Here is a 19,876-nt window from a genome sequence, read left to right on the forward strand (position 1 = left end):
AGGGATCTGGGAGGAAATGACCAGAGAGAAGCAATCCTAAAGGCCCTGGTGGAACAAAGCACTCCATATAAGCACAAGTGACAGGGTTAATTATCCCAGGGCTGCTGCAGAGGACAATGCATTTCTCTGGCATTCTGTCCAGCAGCTGCTGAGGAAAGTTGGATTGGGTGTGTCACTATCACAACACGGTGTCACCGAGGTATGGATGGGCCTGCCCTTATCTGAAGCACACTGGGGATTGCTTTGTGTTCGCAATACAGAGGAGACAAGGGCCACAGAGAAGGCACAAAAAAACCCCACTGCAAGAGTCACATCTTCTTTGCCATCCAGAATCTGCATTACCGTGGGGAAAAGCCAAGCTTTGCTCTGGTTTCAAGTGCTGTCACAATACTCACGCTTAGTCAGGCTTGATCTAAGAAAGAAAAGCTGTGATTTTAACTCTTCTCAGACATCCAAGGTTTATCCTTTCAGTACTTAAAGGGGGCTAATCTAAAAGAGGGAGGGAGACTTTTTACAGGAGCAGGTAGTGAGAGGGTAAAGGGAAATGTTTTTTAACTGAAAGAGGAGAGATTTAGATTTGGATATTAGGAAGAAATTCTTCCCTGTGTGGGTGGTAAGGCCCTGGCACAGGTGCCCAGAGAAGCTGTGGCTGCCCCTGGATCCCTGGGAGTGTCCAAGGCCAGGTTGGATGGGCTTGGAGCAGCCTGGGATAGTGGAAGGTGACCCTGCCCATGGCAGAGCAGCTCCATAGGTTGCTCCTCCCCACTGGCTCTCTCCAAAAGTAGCTACAGGCATATGAATAATGCACAAGGACAAGTCGAGGGTTTGTGGAGTTTCCTCCCTGGTACTTTCCCTGCCTCCAGCCATTTGAGACTCAGGGACTTCCATATGTTCTCCTTGAATTTAATAACACTGGATTTTTCTTTGAACTTCTCTGCTCTTCCCTGAACCCTTGTTAACTTTGAGTATCAAGTATATATCCGTGGCAAGAAACTCCACATCTTGATTGCACTTTCCCTGGGATTCCCAAGTTCCTGCTCTGGAAAATTCCCTGAACAACCATTATCCACTCATCCTTTCCTTGACACTCTTGATTTTATTTGTTCCATCTCATGCCTTCCTAGTCATCTCTGCAGCATCCTAGATTATACTCTTACTCCTTATGGAGAGCTCATTCCAACTCTTGGAGCACCCCTGCATTTGTCTTTCCCTGAGTCCCATGATTCCCTCTCCTCTCTTCCTCTTTGATTAAAGGATTTTTCTATTCACACCTGATGGTCTCCCAGAGGGAGAGGGATTCTAGAAGGTCTCATGAAGATGAAAGCTTCTACATGTGCCCCCTTAACAAATAACCACTGAGAGAGCTCAGGTGTTTGCACTGATAATTTCAAATTAAGATAATCCTGCTTGGGCAGGATTAACAGGCCACAGCCACAAGAAAACAAATGAGAAGATTTGGCAGGAGAGAGAGAGGGAAGGCTGCCTATTGAGCTGGACTTCATCCCACTGTCATCCTGATCTAAGATCCTAGAGAGCTGGAGAAACAACAGCATAAAGCCTGGGCTCTGCTGGCTCTGACATTCATTAATATGGCTGAGAAAAAAAAAAAGCCACTTTGGCTCCCATCCAGGCTCCTCTTCCCCAGCCAAATCTCCACCAAGGAGAGGATGCTGTTGCTGCTAGCTGTGTTCCCCAATGCTCTCACAACATCTCCAACTCTTCTTAGTCCATTGAGGAGCACCAGAACTGTGAGATCCCACACCCTCCTCCTGATCTCCAGCTGCCTCCTTGTCCTGGGTTACAAGATGTGGCTCTGGGTGTGTGTTCTATTCCCATCTGTCAGAGGTGGGGCAGTTCTCTGCTGTCCATGGGGCAGTTTTTTCTTTCTCTCTCCCACAGCCAATCCTCCCTCCAGGAGATCTCTTCTGTCCATGGCCACTGAGTGTCCCTGCATGGCTGAGAAAATTCCAGCATCCCATGGGGAGATGCTGTGCCCAGGGCAGGAGCCAAGCATTCCTACCTGGATCCAATCTGACTCCTGCAACACCACAGCAGCCTTTGCCCACTGCATTCCCAGAGGAGCAGCTTTCTGCCCCACTGCATTCCCAGAGGGAGCCCAGGCCCATCTCCAGCAGCCCTGGAGCTTCAGAGGAAAACTCCAGCCTTGTCCAGGATCCCTGCTCCAGCAGAAGCACAGCTGGCACTGCAGGAGGGCTGAGCCCCATGGAATGGCACTGCTGCCACCTCCCTGACCCACAGGCTGCCAGCTCTGTTCTGACTCTGGCAGTGGTTTTTGTCACTGCATTTTCATTTTATTTTTATTTTTTTCCCTAATAAAGAACTGTTATTCCTATTCCCACATCTTCGCCTGAGAGCCTCTTAATTTCAAAATCACAACAATTTGGAGGAAAGGGGTTTACATTTTCCATTTCAGGGGAGGCTCCTGCCTTCCTCAGTAGACACCTGTCTTTTCAAACCATAACATTCCTCCATCCCAGTGCTGGGTCATCTCACCTGCTGGCAATGGGCCAGCAGCTTCTGGAGACCTTGGGGCCTCCATTGCAGGTGGCTCTGTCAGCCCCATCCTGAGGAGACAGCCTGGCATTTTAACATGACTCTGGCTGACACAAACACCCAGCAAAATTTGATGTCCCACCCTCACACAAACACAGGTATCCATTTCACTGCGTGGCCTCCTCCAAACCCCAAACAGCTCTAACATCTCCCTCCCCACAGGAATACCCAGAGCATGCCTCATGCAGGGGTTTCCTCTGAGAGATTTAACATGGGCAGGGCTGTAATGAGACACACACACATCTCACTTTAATGTCCCAGTGCCACCCAACAGGGGAATCTCACCAGCTCTGCAAAGCCCCCTGCACTACATTAGGGGAGAGTTAATTCACTGGAGGAAACCGTAATCTGATTTCAGCCTTACAAGCCAGCATTATTATTCTTTTCCTTTGTATTTTTTCATGCTTAAACTGATCTGCTGTCATCCTTTGTCTCTTTCCATCTCCAGCCTGTATCACTTTCAGGGCAGCCTGTCTCCATTAGATTTTCCAGCTCCTAATATTCAATTTAATTTTAAAGCTTGTCCATGTGCCTTCCCTTTCCCCCTTCCCCTTCCCCTCCTGACCTGCAAATCCCCCACCCCTCCCGGATGACACAGCTTTCTTCCTGATTTACTCCCTGTGATTTCTCCTCCCTTTCTTCATTATCAGCATGTCAGATTAGGATCTGACAAGAATCGACTGTTCATCCAGGGCTTTACAGCATAAGCAGGATTAGTTACCCTGATCTAAAGAACATTTTCATTTTTCTGTAGCTGGAATACATCTAAAGATTCCCATCATCCAACCAAAGATGTGGGCTCCTGGCCTTTTCCCCTGGGAAATGGGCAGTTCATCCAAAATTGCTCCTTGGTGCTGCTGTAGGGCTCTCAGGGAGATGAAGGGGAGGGAGAGCTTGGGCAGAGGAAATGTGGGAGATGAAATCCCAAGGCTTGATGGATGCAGATACCTGGAGTGGGAGATGTTTGGTCCCACAGCAGCCTCACCACGGGTCGCTGTCATCCCAGGGGATGTTTTGCTGTTCAAAATCACCCGAGGAACACCAGCGAGCCCCAGCCCATGAACATTCCTGCTCCCTCCTGCCAAGGAAGGGGTGCCATAGACCAACCCACCTCAATCACAGCGTAAAAGACCTGCTCCAGGTTTGAAGGAGTGAACTGATTAACACATTTTAATGATGAGGCTGATTTCCATACCACAGCACAGATTTTCATGGTGAGACCCACTGGCCTCCAAATCCCTGGCCTCTAAAATCCCTGTGTTTAGTGCAAACTCTCTGGCTGATTTATCCACAGAGTTCATACCAGTAATGCTCTGTCTCAAGCCATAAACCTGTAAAATTGGAAAGGGAGCACAGGGGATGGCAATGCAGAAGCAGAATAAAGGCAAAGAGGGTTGGTGTTTCCTCATGACTAGAAGGACTGAGGGAGTGAGGGCTCCTGAGCATCCAGAGTGGGGGATACAACAGGATAACCAAGGTGAAATTATGTGTTCCTCGTGGGCTGAGGGCACAGATACATCCCTGCTCTTCTGGCCCAGAGAATTCAGGGTGAAGAGACCCAGGGTACAAAAAACATGAGCTGAGACCAGCACAATTTTGCCTTCCTGTGCAGAGTTTGCCTTCTGCTTTCACTTTAGCATCTGAGCTAGATCACCAAATAGACATAATTAAGAGATACCTTCTCCCCTGTCACACACAGTGTCTTAGGCTGGGGTGTGTGTTCTATCCCCTTCTGTCAGAGGTGGGGCAGTTCTCTGCTGTCCATGGGGCAGTTTTTTTCTTTATCTCTCCCACAGCCCATCCTCCCTCCAGGAGATCTCTTCTGTCCATGGCCACTGAGTGTCCCTGCATGGCTGAGAAAATTCCAGCATCCCATGGGGAGATGCTGTGCCCAGGGCAGGAGCCAAGCATTCCTACCTGGATCCAATCTGACTCCTGCAACAGCACAGCAGCCTTTGCCCACTGCATTCCCAGAGGAGCAGCTTTCTGCCCCACTGCATTCCCAGAGGGAGCCCAGGCCCATCTCCAGCAGCCCTGGAGCTTCAGAGGAAAACTCCAGCCTTGTCCAGGATCCCTGCTCCAGCAGAAGCACAGCTGGCACTGCAGGAGGGCTGAGCCCCCATGGAATGGCACTGCTGCCACCTCCCTGACCCACAGGCTGCCAGCTCTGTCCTGACTCTGGCAGTGGGTTGTTTTCTTTTTTCTGCTATTGCATTTGTATTTTTAATTTTCCTAGTAAAGAACTGTTATTCCTACTCCCATATCTTTGCCTGAGAGCCCCTTAATTTCAAAATTAAAATAATTCAGAGGGAGGGGGTTTACATTTTCCATTTCAAGGGAAGCTCCTGCCTCCCTTAGCAGACACCTGTCTGTTCAAACCAAGATGTGGGGGCTGTCCCAGCAGCCAGGGATCTGGGCTGTCAAAGCAGGACACTGCTCCTGGCTGAGGTCACTGGCAGAAGGTTCAAGGAAAAGTATTGGTACACTCCAAGACAGAGCGAAAATAATTTGCCCCCCCATAACAAGGTATCCTTCTAATAACTAAGAGATTAATTTTAAGTCTGAAACATAGGATATTAGATCCCTCCTGAGAGTTTTTTATTTTACATCGGCTGTTACAACTTCAGATGTTCGGGTTATCCTCACAAATGTCTGAGCCATCCTTGTGTCTGGCTGAGTTCCTGGCCTCATTGACATCTTATGGAAATGAGTCCCTCAGTCTAATTACACTTTGGAAGACAAGAGATTTCCTTTGCATTGAATATCTGTCTCATTCCTGTCATCTGAGACAGAGCGAGCCATTCTCAGCCTACTTCCCTCATTTTACGTGCATCTCCTCTTGTCTCTGCCCTTTCCCCCCCTTTCCAATATACCAAAGTGTAATTTCATTGGCTTTATTTGCAGAAGACATTTCTCAGGAAGTTAATCCTTCTTATTTTTCCCCAAAACCTCCCCTGTGTCCTTCTACAGATGTGGTGACCTTCCAGGTAAATCATGGCTGAAGTGATTTATATGATTGCAATGCCAGATGTTCTGTAATGTTCACCAATTCTTTCCATGTGCCATAGGGAAGTGCCATAAGGATATGTTATAAGGAAGGGCTTGGTCAGTAAAAATATGGCATAAAATATGCAATGCAGTATCTGGGTAATTTTTGGAATACAACTGTCCATGGATCTGGGGCCTCTGCTGGGCTGACTGGGTCCCTTCTTGGTATTATATCATTAAATGAGAGGTCAAAAAAGCGAGTGAAAAGCCTACTTTTATTTTTATCCATGATGTTTTATTCTGGGAGAGTAGATTTTCCAGCTGCCTGAAGTAGCCCCTGGTGTTGCCAGAATTATTGGGAGAATCTGATGGGTGAGGAGCTCTGCAGGAGATGCTCTGAACTTCTTAGGGTAAGGATAGGTGAATATGGGACATGAATGAGCGTTAAATATGTGCAGAAAGGGGATGGCAGAAAAAAGTCTCCAACCAGCCCCTCAGAAATTAGGGAAATTTAGGCTGTGACACTGATGCTCCCATGTGCTCTGTATTTCTTTCCTTTAATCAAGATTTCTTTTTCTGGAGCTGATTTGGCTTAAGCTGAAGACTGAGCTAAACAGGCTACGAGACACTGCAGAGAGATCAAAGGGAGTTAAAAGTAAGTGAGAGAAGGGAAATGCAAGAGCAAGAGAGGGGAGCAGCATGAAAGGGGGGGGTCAGGTGAGAGTCTAAACCACGTTGTTCACATGAAAGGGAAGTCTGCAGAAACCCTGTTATTGTTCATGTGATTTTCTCCCAGTCAGAGCCTAGAAGCAAGAAGTAGAGGAATATCTTCCCCATGCTACATTAAAATGCTTCTCATTTTCTGTGTGCAGCTGCTAATTCCAGAGTCATTAGGGGAGCAATTGCCAAGGCACCTTTGACTGAAGTGCTTTTGTGAGACCAAATCTCCAGAGCTGCAGGGTGAGGATGGCTCTGCCATCCTCTCTGGTGGCCCTGGGACACTGAGTGTCCACTCTGAGCCAGCAGATCCCACTGTGGAGGCCAACAAGAGACACGAGGAGTTAGCCCCCAGCCGTTTGGAGTAACCAAACAGAGGCAATCTCGTGACTCCCAGCTGTGGCTGTTCCAGCCCTGGAAGTGTTCAAGGACAAGCTGGATGGGGCTTGGAGCAACCTGGGATAGTGGAAGTTTGCCCATGGCAGGGGGTTGGTAGACGACCTTTAGGGTCCCTCATAATGAAAAAAAATCATTCCTTATCTTTGTTCTGTCCTAACTTAATCTAGAATCCTGTAATTTACCTTAAAACCACAAAGCAAACCCATCTACCACTTAGAAACAAACAAACAAACAACAAATAAACCCAACTCAACCCACAGCCCACAGGAGTGAGATCTATAAGTTTTATCTCTCCATTTCCTTACAAATCACTGACTTGGGCAGACCTGAAGAGCTGGGTGAATTTTGATTGACCTGACACCTGCACTTACGGATAAGGAGCTCCCAGAGCAGCTCAAGAGGAGATGAAACAGTGCCAGCCCTATTTAAAGCAGTGGTTTTAAATTTAATTTCTTAGCTGGGGGAGTTGGGGGAGGGCTAGAAGGCAACAGCTGTCTCATTATACCACAGAGGGTTCCTTAAGTGAAATCTGAATAGATTAGTCATGGAGAAAATTAAGACAAGGTCTTTAAGCCATCAATATCTCCCAATTTGAGTGCAGGAGGGTAGGGAGTTAGTATTTCACTTCAATCTCCATGACTGGGGGTTCAAAGTTGATTTTTAGATGTGTCTCAAAGCCAGATGTGAAATATTTTCTTTGCCCCACTTTTGTTTAAAATCTTCAAATCCAGCAATGATGTTTTTCCATCAGTCCCAAGACCAGTGTGTGGGATTGGAGACACTTGCAGAAATCTGCATTGCATTTTTAGTCAATTATTTGAGTTTTCCTTCCAAGTAGAAAGTCAGGATCGGTTCTGCCTCCCACCAAGGGATTATATCATGGCCAATGTCTGCAGATCCATCCCATCACTTCAATAGAAAGACCTGCAGGTGTCAGGAGAGACATGAGCACGGTTTTGGGGGTATTTTTTATGTTTTAGATACTCCCCTGAGCATTTGCATCTCACCACCAGCACTCTGGGGAAATGCTTGTTGAATGGTCAGTGCTTCTGACCACTGGTTTGAGGTGGTGGCTTTCATGTCCTCCAGTGTGGCAGGCACATTCTTCTCTCTCTCAGGATTTTTTCATAGAGGAGCACAGAGAGAAAAAGGAGAAAACAATTTCTATTTCTGCTCCTTGTTTTTGTCATGTGGAATGTGTTTGGAGAATTGTTTACCTGGGCTGATTGCTTGATTGAATTCTGGTGAGGATTGTTTGAGCCTGGTGGCCAATCCAATCCACCTGTGGCTGGACTCTCAGAGAGGGTCAGAGTTGTGGGTTAGTTAGATATGGTAGTTAGAAAACATAGTTTTAGTATCTCCTTTAAATAGTATATTAATGTATTATATTATAGTCATAATAAAGAAATCATTCAACCTTCTGAACTAAAGTCAGACATCATCATTTTCTCCCACCAAGTTCACCTACACTTACAATCCTCCAGGGTGAGAGGATGGTTAAGATTGGAAAGGAGCAGTGGGCTCATCAGCTCCAACCTCCTTTCCTCATGCTGGCTGTGCTCCAGACTCCAGCCAGGTCTCCAACTCTTCCTCTCTTTCTCTTTCTTTCTCCTCCTCTTCCCACTCCCCCTTAGCAGCTCCCCAAAGTATTTGACTCAGCAAGATGAAATGTGGTAGAGAAGGACTCCCAAACAGATCTTTGCCAACTGCCCCAAATAATTTGGCCGATTTTTGATGACACCAATTGCCAGTTTGGGGTGACCAGGTAGCCGAGGCATTTATTGATGGAGCGGATGTTGCGTGAGCATGTCAAGAGCTTTGCTGAGGTTAAGCTGTCTTACATCTGCTGCTGCTCCCCTGACCCACGAGGGTCATTACACTGTCATAGGAGGAGATTAGGTTGGTTGGATGTGATTTGTTCCTTGGAAATTGAGGCCGGATGCTACTTATCCCTTTGCCGTTTTCTAGGTGCTAAGAGACAGATTGCTTGACTCTTCACTCCAAGATTTTTCTGAGCACTGAAGCCAGGCTGATTTGTCCCTAATTCCCCAGACTCTCCTTTCCTTTTACTCTCTTTCAGGAGGATGATGCATTTGCTAGGTGATAATAGCTTTACATTTCTACCAGATCTTTAGGTTCAAATTGACAGAGGGTTGTTCTGCAGCGCGGAAGGTCCTTCCCGTGGGATGTGGGCACATCATCATATGAAGATTCAGTGATTTTAGTTGTCCCATCTTAGAGACAAGTGGGGCAGCTCTGCCCCAAGCTGGTACAGTTTCTCAGGAGAAGCTCTGGGAAACCCACTCCTCGTTTGCTTGTGTTTAAATCAAACCAACCTCTTATTAGGCAAAGCTGTTACAAAAGACAGGCAGGGAAACAAAAATGTACTCAAACTCTCTTTTTGCTTTTTTCTTTTTTTTTTTTTTTTTTTTTTTTTTTTTTTTTTTTTTTGTCCAATCCAAGTATCATCTCTGTTGAGATTTTAATTATTTTTTTTCCTTTAATAACGAGCTGCTGCATTGTTCTCTCCGTGCGCCCGCATTGTTGTGCCTCTGAAAACACAATTAGAGTATATAGAGTATTGCTAATTTAGTTTTGAAGGACGTATTGTGGGGAATTAAAAAATAAAGGCGAGGGGGGAGACCTTGTGTTCGCCGCTGTTGCTGCAAACAAAAGCAAGCAGGGTTCAGACAATTGGCTGCCTGGGATGGCTCTTGTTTCCTGCCTGGAGAGAATGAACAGGACGCAGAACAAAGCCCGGGCTCAACATCTCGTGGAGTACGCTCCGATGGCCAAAATGTAAGGGTTGCTGTGTGTGAATGGCACGAACAAAGGAGATTTTAATTGCGAACACTGATCATCCCCTTTGGTCTCTGGCACGGGTTCCTGTGGCTTCCTCACTTGGAAGCAAAGGCTCGTTGCAACTTCGAAAATGTTTTTTCAGGAGGTGATGTGACCTTGTCAAAATGACAGCAAGTTGCTTTCTTTTTTTGCCCCCAAACAATAACAATCCAGCTTTTTTTTTTTCTTTTCACCTCCTTCTTTTTCTATTTTAAGGTTGAGGCAAAACCCCGTTAGCTGTGAAGGTGCCACATTTCCACTCTCATCTGACCAAGCTGCAAGAAACCAGGACTCCTGTGACCTCGGGCTAAAGAATAAGGTGGTCTCTGACTTTTTCCCTGCTCATAAATTCTGTTTGGGTAGATAAAGGTAGTAAAAGGTCTGTGTTATGGCCTCGCCAGAGATCTGCTAGCTGGGAGCTCTCCTGGGAGGCCAGGAGAGAGATTACATCTGCCTCCTGGAAAACCTCTGCAAATACCAGGCTGCAGAGCAAACGGAGCAGCCGCAGCCTCCTGTGAGCACTTGGCCAAGGAGGGGGACGTGGTGCAGGGAGTGAAGGTGGCTCGTGAGTAGCTCTGGGTCTGCCAAGCACACAGAGGCAGAAACAAGACAATTCAGGGGCAGTCTTCTCATCCTTCATGCCTTGCATCCACGCTGCTGAGCTCCCCACATCATTTTCTGTCGGGAATGGCCCTGGCATGGGACAACCCCTGAGAGGGGTTCAGGAAATTCCTGTCTGGCCACAGAGCCATTGCCAAGCATGTGGTGGTGGAGAGTCAGTGCTTGGTTAGGTAGACAGAGCTTAGTTAGGCCAGCAATAGCTTAATGATGATTGTCTTAGATATGAAACTTGTCCTACTTTTACAGTGAGGACAGCAGAGGAGCATCGTGCCTTGGTTGCAATATTTACAAACTCAGAGGCACCTCAGGGCTCCAGGACAAAGCTGAAGTGAAATAATGAATAGAGAATGTCAGGACTTGCTGTTCAGGAGCTCTGGAGTGCTCCAACACCTCCTTCCAGCACGGCTCAACATTTCCTGACAGCAGCAGAGCCAAGCTTAAACCTCTCCTCCTTTGATGCTTTTTCTCTGCAGTGTCATTGTGACTCTCTGCCTTTCTTCTATCATAATAAAATGTGCCCTCTCCTTTCTCCTTCCGGAACCTTTCCTGTCCTTCTTTGTGCTCTGTAGTTTTTGGTGGGATTTTTTTGTTTTGTTTTTTGGGGTTGTTTTGTTTTGGGTTTGTTTGTTTGTTTTTTCTAGGCAGCCCAAGGGTACTTCCCCTGAAGATTCATGTGGCTTGAAGGGACACTTACCTGTGTCCAACAAAACCTTGATCCTTTCACCATCACGGGAGGGAAGGAGGCACATTGGGGGAATGATAAGTTCAAGTCCACATCTAAAACAGATCAAGGAAACTGTGTAGGGTGGCATGAAATCCAGCCTGGCAAGGTATCAGTGACCACCTCAAAAGACAGATTTTGGGAGAGACAGCACTGGCAGAGCAACCTGAACTATCCCCTGCTTTGCATCTTTAGTCAGTTTGCCCTGGAAACTGTAGCTGGAGGTACAGGTGTGAGTGAGCTGGAAAAAGGCAGCCTGGCAAGTTCAGCTGTGGCTGGTTTGTTATTTTAAAATTTCCACCTTTCTTTAATTCTAAAACATTTTTGGGGGGTTTTCCCTCAGCAGGTAACTGTCCCTCACATGGTTCCCACTTCCTGGGCCCAAAGCATCTCTGAAATGAGCAATGCTTGTCTGGAACTACACTGCAGGCTTTGCTAATGTCAAAGTACACCTGAGCTTAGCCACAAATGTAGCTCTGATTCCTGTCAAAACTCCTGCATGCCTCATCTTCCCACCCAGCAGCAGCTTTCCATCAGCTTCTTCCAGAGCCACAGGGGAGGCTCTGCCAGTGCCATTGGTGGTGGAGGCTGAGGACACGCTGTGTGCAATGGTACAGAGGAGGAAAGTAGTGTTAGGAATTACACATTTACTGTTGTGGCACTGGGGAAAGGAAAAAAACTTGGTCTCACTCAATGCTGGATGCTGTCCGAGGTGAAAACACGGGATGAATAATTCCAGGCCAGAGTTTGTTGTGTAAACCTAGCCAGAATCTTGGTTCCATTTAGAAACCTTTTGTAGCATGAAGGGTAAAAAGACCAGGAAAACTCTGACTATTGATGGTCCAAGGGCTGGAGCAGCTGGGAGTGTTCACGTGGAGAAAACTCCAGGGAGATCTTCCAGGGCCTAAAGGGACTCCAGGAGAGCTGCAGAGGGACTGGGGACAAGGCATGGAGGGACAGGACACAGGGAATGGCTTCACACTGATGAAAGGCAGGTTTAGATTAGATAATAGGAAGAAAATCTTTATTATGAAGGAGGTGAGGACCTGGCACAGGATGCCCAGAGAAGCTGTGGCTGCCCCTGGATCCCTGGCAGTGTCCAAGGCCAGGCTGGCCAGGGCTTGGAGCCACCTGGGATGGTGGGAGGTGTCCTGCCCATGGCAGGGGATGGCACTGGATGATCTTAAAGGTCCCTTGCCACCCAATTCCCTGTGATTCTCTGGCTCTGTTTGGCACTCTGGCCATGCAGAGCTGTCAGACTGGGACATGGACACTCCCAGTATTCCCCCTCCTTCACCAAGTCTCTCCACACACAAAGTCATGGAGATATCAACACCAATAAAGATCCAGGCTCTGACAAAGCAAAGGCCTCTTTGCTGATGTGCAGCAGACACAGGGCAGAGTGCCAGGCTCCTGTTAACCCCTGACACCTGCTTTTTGAGTGGTCCTGGTGGTTTGTGTATGGAAAACAGACCTGATCTGTCCTGGGAATCTCAGCAGCTCCCCAGGGTCTTCAGTGCAATGCTGGGGCTGTGTGTGGCCCTGGCTGTAATGCAGCATGGGAAAGTACAAATGCTACTGCAGGGAGATCATCTGTAATAAAATTTAGAATGTTTTACAGTCATTTGCACAGCGATCTGCCAAATATCTGGAGTCTGTCTCTGATTTTATTTGGACTTTCTCTGCTTGTGTGTGCAGGCACAAGTTCTGGCTGGGAGATGGTGTTGCTTTAAATTCCTACCAGCATTTGCAAGTTTCCAGCCCTTCAGGGACAACTTCACAGAATAACTCCAGTTCCCTGTAAACACCTGAAGCCTTCATTCAGCCCAACTCAATTCCCAACAAGTCCTTCTGCCTGGTATTCCTTATGGACTGGCTCTCCATAGCTCCCTCTGTAGCACTTTCCTTATGCTGGCTGAGTGGCTGAGTCTCAAACAAACAGGGAATTTAGGAAGGAAGTTTAAGCTTCCTGCATCTGGGCTTTCTTTCCCAAAGAGCCACGAGCACAGCAAAATGCTCATCATTTTCCCCAACCATCCCCAGCTTTGTGAAGAGGCTTTGAACTGTTTGGATGCTTGAAAACATCACCTCACTCAACCATTCCTGTCCCAATAAAACACTAAATGGACTTGCTTTGCTGCAAAAAAAACCCCAAACAAAACAAAACAAAACAAAACACAAAAAAAACCCAACTCTGCGAATGACTTTTTATTATGTTTGACTTAATGCTGGCATAAATTCTCCTAAATTTAATTCAAGTTTGCTTGAAAACCTCATTTGCCTAATTGTAATAATAAAACAACATCATATGCAGATGTCTCCCGTCTTTTTCAAACTCAATTTATTTTCAATTAGCAGTGATTCAGTGCTTTTTTTTTTGGGGGGGGAGGCACGTGGATGGCTGTTGGGGGAAAGGTGTGTGAGTCAGGTGGCATCTCAGATTTCTTAGAAAAACAGCAAATTCAAGCACAAGGGATGCACCGAACACAATGCCCTGGTCTGGCTTTGTAAAGCTGCAAGATTTAAATCCAAAGCATGAAAAAATATGATCTGGGAAGCTGGGAAGTGCCAGGAGAGGAATGTACTGTCCAGAGAGCTGTGCCATGGGCAGGTGCTGCCCACCAGTCTTGGACCACAATGTGAGTAATTTGGGAGATGGAGCCATACAAATTAGGGAAAATCCAGAGAATATTATGAGATTATGAGAGGAAATGACTCCACTTTACCTGCTTCAGACAACACTGAGGGTCCCGCTCTGCTCTTTGCTCCACAGCTGAGCGAGGGCTGAGCACCTCAGAACATAGTTAAACCCTGCAGGCCCTGGTTTGGGGAAAATAAATGGCATCAGCTTCATTTCAGAGAAACTGAGACAGGGCAACTCTGCCCATGGCAGGGGCCAGGAGAGGTTGGAAGTGGATGATCTCTAAGGTCTCTTTCAACTCAAACCAATCCTGTGATTGTATGAGCACACTGACTCTGCTGTGGCCGCTCAGAGTTAACGGGATTATACAGAGTTATGAACCAAAGCCTTTCTCTCCATGCTGTGGTTGTTAACAGGCTCAGACTTGAGCTGATGGGGAGCTGAGCTGCCTTCATCTGCTGCAGGATTCAAAGTGACTTGAACCAGGCTAAAACACACAACAGATCTGGAATAAAATCATCCACCTCCCTGACAGACTCCTCTGAAGGTCTTTGATGCAGCACCTGAAAGCAGCAGAGAAGCTGCAGCATGGCTGAGGTGCTGTGGCTTTGCTTCTTCTCTCCTCCCTGCTGGGATAAACGAGGCAGAGATCTTCCAGAGAAAACAGCATTTTCCTGGCGTGTGTTTGTACAGGAGAGGTCAGACAGGGCTTGCAAGAAGTGCAGGAACATGCAGGGAGAGCAAACCATCCCTGACCTTTCCAGGTGTTTGCAGAGTCATGCTGGTCATGATGCCCTGGCATATGGTTGGAATTCGAGCCCTTGTGCAGCCTTTGGCTATCTTGAGTTGTGCTGAATGAGATGCAAATGAATTGTGATGAGCATCTGGAATTCAAGGAAATTGCTATAAATAATGCATATGGCTTGCTCAGGTTTGTAGGTTTCCCAGGCAGAACTGTTCTGTAAATCATTTAGGGCCACTGAAAGGTGCCAGGTCAGTGTTTGTGCAGAAAGAGGCTCAGGTTTGTGCCCCGCAGCCCTGACCAGGCTGCCCAGAACTGGCACCTTCTCTCTCCAGTTTATCTTCCAAAGACTTTTCAGCTCTTGAACTTTCCCAAGACACTCTAGAAGAGTGCCCATCAGTGCCAGCTGCCACTGTGGTGTTCTAAGATGGTCAGCAGAGTGATAAGAACAGGGTGGAGAAAAAAAAAATAATCATTTAATAGGTTCTTAAAATCATAGGATCACAGATTGATTTGGGTTGGAAGGGACCTTCATGATCATCCAGTGCCATGTGCAGGGACATCTGCCACTATCCCAGGGTGCTCCAAGCCCCATCCAGCCTGGCCTTGGACACTTCCAGGGATTCAGGGGCAGCCACAGCTGCTCTGGGCACCCTGTGCCAGGGCCTCATCATTTCACAGGATGCTCAGCAGCCATCAGCTGTCAACCACCAATCCTACCATCCCTCCTGCCTCTGAGGACCTGCTGTTAACCAAGACAAGAGAGCTCCTTTTCCCTTTTCTTTCACTTCAGCAGCCTCACTCAGCTGGTAAAGAGGGGTGGAGGACTCTCCCAGCAATGCTCTCACCACGGGAGTTCTGGTCCCTGTCTGCTGGTTTTAATTGCTTGGGAAAAAATCTGACGGAGGGTTTGTGCACCCTGGAGCTTGCCCATTCCTGATGTTGATGTAGCAGATGATTCCTCCCTCCCTTTGTGCTGCAGATGAGCTGGGAGAGTTCATTCTCTGAGCCCTGCACGGGGCTGTGAAGCACCTTGTAACTGGGTCACTTGAAGGTTTCCAACTCTGGGTAAAATCCAACCCTGTGCCGATGTGTGAGGGAGCAGATTAGAACTGGGAATTCATTTGCTTTGGTTTTAGCTCTGTGAAATTTGTGAAGGCAGAGAAGTCTGGTTCTGGAGTCCCGGGGGAAAGACCTGCTGTTGACTCCAACATCCTGGCTCCTGCCATGGGACTGGGAGGTTTCAGTGCCATCTGCCAAAGGGCAGAGGGATCCACGCCTGCTGGCTGGGGCACCAACGTGAGACTGAACACACAAAACTCACACAAAGTCTGAGAGAGGCCTTGCATGCAAATTATTACAGGATTAATGCTTTTAGCATCAAGGTGAGGCTTTTCCTGAGTCTGGCAGGTGAAAATTCAGACACATTTTCATGTGCCTCCTACTGTGGTTGCGTTTTGGTTTGAAGAGAAAACTTAAAATCAGCTCCGTGCCATCCTCTCTTTTTGCCTCTCCCTTGAAAAGGTCATTTATGAAATAGACCTAAATGCAATATTTAAGGCAGGAGAGCTTCAGCTGAAGCAATAATCTCTTGTGAAATGCTTGGAGCAATCAGAAATCTTCATTTTCTATCAGCCAGTTTATTTTACAATGTCTCTGGACAAAGAAAAATAAAAGGTTGACTTTTGCAGCTATGTAGGCAGGAGACAAAAGTCTCATGTGGGGATAGGACTTGTCATCTTTGCTTGCTTTTGGGCTGCAAATCTGGTCCTTCTGAGCTGAAATAAGACTTTTGTGCAGCTCAGACTGAGATGTTTTACAGGCTCTTTTCTCTGAGGACTTCAGGGAGTGGTCAAGCTCCCATGAGACACAGGAAATTCTGTTTAAACATAAAAAGAAAACAATTTATTTTTTTACTGAGAGAGTGATCTAACATTGCTGCAGGTTGCCTGGAGAGGTTGTGGCCTCTCCATCCATAGAAATATTCAAAACCCAATTGGACACAGCCCTTGGTGAACTGTTCCTACTTGAACAGTGGGATTTGGCCAGATGTTCTCCAGAGGTTCCTCCATCCTCCAGCAGCTTGCAAATGGCAAATTTTAACTATTTAGACCAAACATTCTTCCACAGGTCCTTAAGAAGAGACAAACTGAATCTCTGCCTCACCATCCATACCCAGGTGTGTTGGCCTAAGATGAGCATTAAAGCCCTGCTCTCAAGCCTGCTCTGGGGCACAGACACAAGAAATGGTGAAAGCTCCAGTGCAGGGAGGTGATGGAGCTGATAAGATGAAGATGTGCTTTTCTGTCTGTCAAACTGACTGCTGAGCACAGGACTGGTACAAACCACCTCATCAACCAGACACAAAAATGGGAAATCTGGCATGTTCCAGCTGTTCACCAGCTCTTCCTGTGGATTTGCACAGCGTCTTCCAGTGGATGCAGCTGCTCACTAGCACTTCTCCCTCTGCATTTGGAGTGGTTTAACAGGCCAGCTGCCAAAATCCAGCTGTTACAGATACACCCAGCCTGCGAGCCTGTTCGTGTTACCTTTAATAGCAATTTGTGCTTCCTCATCAGGGGACTGAGGCTGGTCACCCAGCCAGGGCATCAACCTCAGGCTGACTCGTCTGCTGAGTTACTGACAGCCCACAAGGGAAGGCAGATATCCATTCAGTTCAGATGATCCCAGCCCAGATCTAAAAAAAAAAAAAAAAAAACCCTAATCCAGAACAAAAGAGAAAAAATCCAACAAAATCTAGGCTGCTTTTCTCTAAAACCATCTCCCTTCACTGGTACCCTATGCTTGGTCCTATTTTCTTTTTCTGTCCCTGGGCTGCTCTGGTCTCCAGATTAAAGTTGTTAGAAATAAAAGCCTTGTCCCTTAGTTTTATGGGGAAAATTATGTAATAATTTTTAAAATCCTGTGATATTTTGTTTGAGCTTTCATTTTAATTTTTAGTTTTTTAAACCAACTTTTAAACACCCACTCAGTTTTCACAGTCAGAGATGTGTAGTCCAGACTAAATTTGACCTTAGTACTAAATGACCAATGCATGGTATCCTTTTTTCTGTGCTGACCTCCTCCTTTTTCCTCCTGTTCTCATTCCAGGCTTCCTTTGTTCCACCTGATTTCTAATATGATTCCTTTCCTCCTCTTCCCATGAATGTTGACTGCAGCCTGCCCTGCTAAACAATTGAATTTGTAAACCAATATATATTGTAATTACAACCTGAAGCTGATTTCCGGGATGTTATCTTTGCCCTGAGACTGTGAGGCTGGAAAATAATGAGCAGAGAAGGTGAGTTAGGATGGCTTCCAGGAGAAACTGGGGGAATTATCACAGGGTGACAACCTTTGGATACAAGCAAGCATCATCCTTAACTATGGATTTGAATTCCCTCTCACGGGTTTAGCAGGGATACTGGGTAAGGCTGTTGCTGACCTGAGGAAAAGTCTTGCAAAACTTTCAGGAAGAAACAGGAGCTTTACACATCTACTAGTTGGATTTTTCTGCTCCATCAGTTCAATAGTTCCCACCTTTTGAACTCCTGGAGTGTGTTGTGACTCCTGAAATCTTTGTGCTTGTTCACTGGCGACTCCCACAAGCTGATCTAGAAGGCCATGTCACCTGATGTCGGTTCAGAAGCCTGAAGACAGCCAAAACACCCCAGAGCTTTTTCATTTTGTCTATTCCTCTGTCCCAGGACAGAGCCCGTCCTACCCTGGTTTCTGTACCTGCTTTCATTAACCTTCAACAAGGAGATCTCTACACCTGTCAAAGGCATTTTCTTAAGCATTAAATTTTATCCCAATTTCTTCCCTGCATCTCTCTCTCTGCCCTTTAAGCTCATTATTGTGTCCTCCATGGAGATCCCCATCACCAGCAGGCACAGGGAGCAGTGTGCTTTGATAATGATTTTTTGCCTGTTGAGGACCATTCTTAAACCACCTCTCAGTCCTGTCTCCTTTCTGCTGAGCAGCACTGACTTTCCCAACAGGATTGATTTACTGGGCCCTTTTGTGGCCTTTCCAGACTCTCCAATCACCCCACATTTTTTTTGGGAGGAGCACAGCTTTTGCTGAAAGCTGTCACGTGCTGTCTCAAGACTAACAACTGTATCCCAAGGATTTCATCCCATATCTTCCAGAAATTTATCCTGTGGTCTATGACAGCTTTCAAGCATCATTCTGGAACGCTGCTGCCCTGCCCTACCCACAACACACTGCCCCAGCAGATGTTCTGTCCCTGTTCAAATTGCTCCTATTTTCTTTTTCAGTCCATTTCTCTGCTCTCTGATCTTTCTCTTTCCTACCAGGTTTAACACCAGGAAAGAGGGATGTTGACTTTTAAAGCTGGTATGGGTTGTAAGAGAAACCAGGTGGATAATTGTGGCAGGGAATAATAATTTGCCTATCAGTTGATTGCAGCTACTTTGAATTTGAAGCAATCCCTGCTGATGTTCCTCTCAGTGGATTGTTCAGAAGTGGAATACATCTTTGACAGCTGAGCTGTGCAGCCCAGCTATTTTAAAGGAAGAAATTCACAGAGTCCTGCTCACAGAATGGATTTCAGGTGTTTTCCAAGCATCAACCTCCGCTGGAATGAATTTTAAGCAAGGACTTCATGGGTACCCCTGGAATGTGCTCCCACCACTCTGGGTGTGATGAGGAGCTGCTGCTCGGTTCCTCTGAGTTGTTCCCTCTGTGATGGTCTTGCAGCAGAGGATTTTTGGCTCTTTTTTTTTTTTTTTTTTGCTGGAATGCTCAGGGACCATCTCCATTGCTCTTCTGTAGTGAGACTGGGACACTTCCATTGCTCACAGGAGGATTTGCTCCTGTGTTTCCAACACTTGATCCAAATTTCCTCCAAGCAGACACAACTCTGAGCGTCAGTTTGGCTTTCAGGCAACCTCTCCTGGAAGCATCGATGCTCACAGAACCTCAGCATCCACAGGAAGCCCATTTTGTCCTCACAGCAACCTATTTTGCACTCAAAAGACCCAGAATTTCCTCAGATTGTTTCCCACTGGAATCAGCAGTTGCTTGAAAATCCTGACCAAGGCTCCCAAATCACTGCAGGAGTGTGGTTTGGAGAACTCAGGGGATGTCACCAAGCACCAGCCAGGTGCTTGGACAGCTGAGGACATCAAGGCTGCAGGTGACACAGGGGAATGTGAGTGATGGACTGGGAACAGATTCCAAGGGATGATTTTTTAAATGGTGCAATCCCAAACAGGTTTCAAAATAGATTTAAATCACGGTCAGAATTGAACCAGGATAACTGGTGAAACTTGGCAAAAGGTGGTAAAAACAAGCAAACAAAGACACTCAAAATCATGGAGTTCCTTGCCCCCAGTTTCATGATGGTTTCTTTAGTAGAAAAGTGGTAGGAAATAACCAAATAAATAGAATCACAATCTTAAACTCATCTGGGAAAGGGAAATAAAAAGAACCTGTAGATGCAGAAACAGGGAAATTAATTATGTTTTCTGATTAACAAACACAATTAAGGCAACAAAGCAAGAAAACCTCTGGCAGTGCTGAGCAAGGTTATTTTTATATTATTCTGATTATATGAGATGGTCAGTGCTGGGTGACAGCTTTATTCTGAGAGCTATCAGAGGGACAG

Source organism: Vidua macroura, chromosome 5 (genome assembly GCF_024509145.1).
Source record: "Vidua macroura isolate BioBank_ID:100142 chromosome 5, ASM2450914v1, whole genome shotgun sequence".
NCBI lineage: Eukaryota > Metazoa > Chordata > Aves > Passeriformes > Viduidae > Vidua > Vidua macroura.